This window comes from Carlito syrichta, unplaced genomic scaffold (genome assembly GCF_000164805.1).
Source record: "Carlito syrichta isolate Samal-C Ts95f unplaced genomic scaffold, Tarsius_syrichta-2.0.1 Scaffold202150, whole genome shotgun sequence".
NCBI lineage: Eukaryota > Metazoa > Chordata > Mammalia > Primates > Tarsiidae > Carlito > Carlito syrichta.
This window is the reverse complement of record NW_007146246.1, coordinates 5,768-9,867: the sequence shown is the minus strand read 5'-3', so window position 1 is coordinate 9,867 and position 4,100 is coordinate 5,768. Positions and strand designations below refer to the sequence as shown.

At 44.5% G+C, this 4,100-nt stretch overlaps 1 pseudogene; it reads left to right on the top strand.

The window, feature by feature from the left end:
* Positions 1 to 1,727: 1,727 nt before the first annotated feature.
* LOC103253128 lies at positions 1,728 to 2,891 on the top strand (annotated as a pseudogene).
* The last annotated feature ends 1,209 nt before the right edge of the window (positions 2,892 to 4,100 follow it).

Sequence of the window (4,100 nt, the reverse complement as noted above, 5' to 3'; positions counted from 1 at the left end):
GGGAGAATGCATGCCGTTGTGTATTCAAATGCAGCAGCTTCCAAACAATGAAACTGCAGAAGTCATTGGGATGGATTTTGTGTATATCTAGCAAGTCAGAAAGGCGAAGGGGGTAGGAAAACTGGTCATGGTGAAATCTGGGGACAGCACCTTGACCTTTTGTTGTTGGCTTTTACGTCCACCTAGCCCATGTGACTCCATTGGCACCTTGACTTTTTAATATATTAGTATTTTTTTTTCATATTAGGGTTTCATTTTTTTGAAAGTAGAATGTAGTTGAAAATTACTTTGGGAACTTTGCAGTTCTAGCAAGTGTAGGGTGAGAGATGACCTCCTTCTCCTGGAACTCAATGCTAACGTTATTCTCCTTAGGTAGCTTTACGGTACTATTATTCAAGATGCAGTTGAACTTTCACACTGCCCTGAGGAAGTTGACCATGTTCTGTGCAGGGCATCCTTGCTGGACAGAGTGATTTCACTGCATAGAGGACCTAGCCTTCCATTGACCAGAATTCTTGCTATTCTGACAACTCATTGGTTCTCTGTACCCTGACTGGCAGAAGTATTTGGTATAGAATCGACTGCTCCTGTAAGTGGAAGGGGCATGGGAACATGATTGCAGTCATGTGCTTTATTCTAGTAGGAGTGATTGGACTCACATTGCTTGGTGAGGTTGTAGCCCAGAGATGAGGATCGATCCATGTATTCAGGAGGACGTGTGTGTGTGTGTGTGTGTGTGTGTGTGTGTGTGTGTGTGTGTGTAGTGTGTTGTATGTGTGGGTGCAGTAGCCTCGGTATCAACCAGTTCAAGATGTCGTTAAAAAAGTCAAAAGCAAGAAAAGTAACTTCTTTTTCCTTTTTTTGGGGAATTTCAAATAAACTTTATTTGAAAGTATAATGATTTACATTTATTTTACATTTATATAGCTTTGTTAATTTTGAGCAATGCATTTTAAAAGTTTTTAGACACCCTGGTTAAAAATGGGAATGCTGACCAAAACAAGAAGTGAAGTCATTTGGGACCATTGCATTTCCGGTGTTGGCTTATTAAAATGATTTACATGTTACTTCAGGATTGTGGCTATTGCCATGATCACATTTGAAAGAAAAAATGACTTGAAGGGAAAGTGCATTGTGGTTCTAATAACAGGTAACTCTTATTTACCTTTAAGTTTAATTTATTCACAAATTTATGGCAAAGTTGGAATTACCATAAAAATATGTTTATCTTGAACCAGTAAGTACGTTGCCCACTTGATGCCCTAGTCATCTTTTGATGTGTATTTCTTGCAATGAAGGGTAGGGAAAAATAACTTCTATGGAAAACAGAGAATTAGCAAATCCTATGGGCTTGTTGTCAAATAATGTTGTGCTTAGGTGACTTGGTTTTCTTGACACACGTCAGCACATGCCATCCCCTGCTCCTACACAGGCAAAGCAAACAAAACAATAACAAAAACCCACATGAAACAGAACTGGAAAGCCATCTAAAGTGACATAGAATCAGTCTGTGAGCATCTGTCCTTCTGCAGAGGCACCGTTCCTTGTGTCTTCAACACATTTAGCCCTCAGCAATCCTGGGTAGTAGGGTGCTGTTCATCGCCATTTTATAGGAAGATGTTCAGACCTCAGTCAACATCTCTGAGTTACTCAAACTGCTTTGCCATGTAGAAGTGAATCCTAACTCTGTTTCTCACCCCTCACTTTCAGTTTTCCTGGTCAGAACATCCCTCAAGATGACAGAGGAGAGCAGCTGGACCAGGGACTGCATGTTATTCAGCATGCTTAACTGGGATCAGGTTAGCAGGCTGCATGAGGCCCTGACTGAGGTCGTCCCCACCCATGGACAAGGCAACCTTCCAACACTGGAGATAACTCTGAAGGACATCGTCCAGAACATTCACAACTGGCTGGAGGAGGCAGGCATCAAAGTGAAGGACGTCCGGTTGAATGGCTCCGCGGCTGGTCACGTTTTGGTCAAAGACAATGGCTTGGGCTGCAAAGACCTGGATCTCACCTTTCACAGGACTCTTCCAACAGAGGCAGAATTTCAGCTGATCTGAGATGTGGTTCTGTGTTCCCTCTTGAATAATCCTGCCAGAGGGCGTGAACAAGCTCAAGATCAGCCCAGTCACTCTGAAGGAGGCGTATGTGCAGAAACTGGTGAGGGTTTGCATGGACACTGACTGCTGGAGCCTGGTCTCCCTCTCCAACAAGAATGGGAGGAACGTGGAGCTGAAATTTGTTGACTCCATCCAGTGTCAGTTTGAGTTCAGCGTAAACTCTTTCCAAATCATCCTGGATTCTTTGCTCTTCTTCTACGACTGCTTCACCAACCCCATCTCTGAGCATTTCCACCCCACTGTGATCGGGGAGAGTGTGTACGGGGACTTTAAGGAAACCTTTGACCATCTGCAGAACAGACTGATCACAACCAAGAACCCTGAAGAAATCAGAGGCAGGGGACTCCTCAAGTACAGCAACCTTCTCGTGCAGGAAAAAATCAAGATGCTGGAACGCTACATGTGTTCCAGGTTTTTCATCGACTTCCCAGGCATCCTTGAACAGCAAAGAAGTTGGAGACCTACCTTCAAAACCATTTTGCCGAAGAAGAGAGAAGCAAGTATGACTACCTCATGATCCTCTGCAGAGTGGTGAATGAGAGCACCGTGTGCCTCATGGGACATGAACACAGGCAGACCCTGAACCTCATCTCCCTCCTGGCCTTTGCAGTGCTGGCAGAACAAAACATCATCTGCAATGCCACCAACGTCACCTGTTCCTATTCAGCTGGCTCCTTAAGTCAGTGATGGCAACTTCACAACTACTATGTTGCCCATCCTCCAGTTACCTACAGCCAGCCCTACCCTACCTGGCTACCCTGTAACTAACCTTGAAACCTGAGGGTTTCTGGGGGGGGGGAACCCATTAGTGTGAGGGCTCTCAGGTAGGAAAGCCTCCTTCTAGATGTAGATGTTTGGCTTTTAAAGGGGAACTCAGCTCTGATTCTGCTTTTTTCTTCTTCTTTGTGTACCCATTGGAATGGGTCAACAGTATATCACGAGCCAAACCTAAAAGGACCCATATCACAGTGCCACTTTGGAAAATGCTGTGTGTGACCTGTGTGCATCTTTCCAAGATAGACACCAATGTGTCATGTCCCATACATGAGCACACCGGCATTTGAGCTCTGTGCAGTCACTGAGATTGGTAATGCTTGGGGACCATATGAGAAGTGTTAAGCTACCTTTCTTCTCGTTTGAGCCTGGAGTAGGCTGTGTTGGGGTTCTCAGCTGTTAAGAGAGTCTTAGCAGTTATGTGAAAGTTGTGCTGATAATCTCTTTTCCTTGCTAACAGGAATCAGTATTGCTTCTACTTAGAAGGCTTAGGGACCAAGGTAATGAGGCACCAGCTAAAGCTAGGATCTGCATCAAGTAATTAGATTTCCCATTTGTCTGTGGAGTTATTTCTGCTTACACACACACACACACACACACACACACACACACACACACACACACATACATATATATGTATATATCCCCCCATCTGATAATAGTCTTCCTTTGAGAATGAAAGGGGAGGCCCAGAAACTATAAGAAATTCCCAGCCTCCAGTCAGTACCACATTGCACCCTGGCTGTCTTGGTAGAGTCTCTTCCCTTGACCTTTCTAGTTAGCTCTTTGTGCAGTTTAAGAAGAGATGTGTTCTAGAACTATCAGGGTAAAAAAGCTATGCTCACCAAAGCCACTTTCAAACATAACCTCTGGGCTAGTGGTGTCTCTACCCCCTCTGTGAGCCTTTCACCAGCCTCAGAATAGGTCAGGTAACCTTGAATTTCAGGTGTCTGGAAATTCTAGCTGAAACCTGCCTTTCCTACTATTCACACAAGCACTGGGTATCCTGAACTTGTACTGAGTCTGGTGGTTCCCATTTGTGTGTGTGTGTGTGTGTGTGTGTGTGTGTGTGTGTGTGTGTGTTGAGTAACATGAAACTTGGCAGTGGCAGAGGGCACCAAAGTTCAAGTGTGGACTCTAATCTAACTTTAAGCAGTCTCTCGTGGGCTTCAGGGCTCTGAACTGTCTTTTGATTCTTTCTGC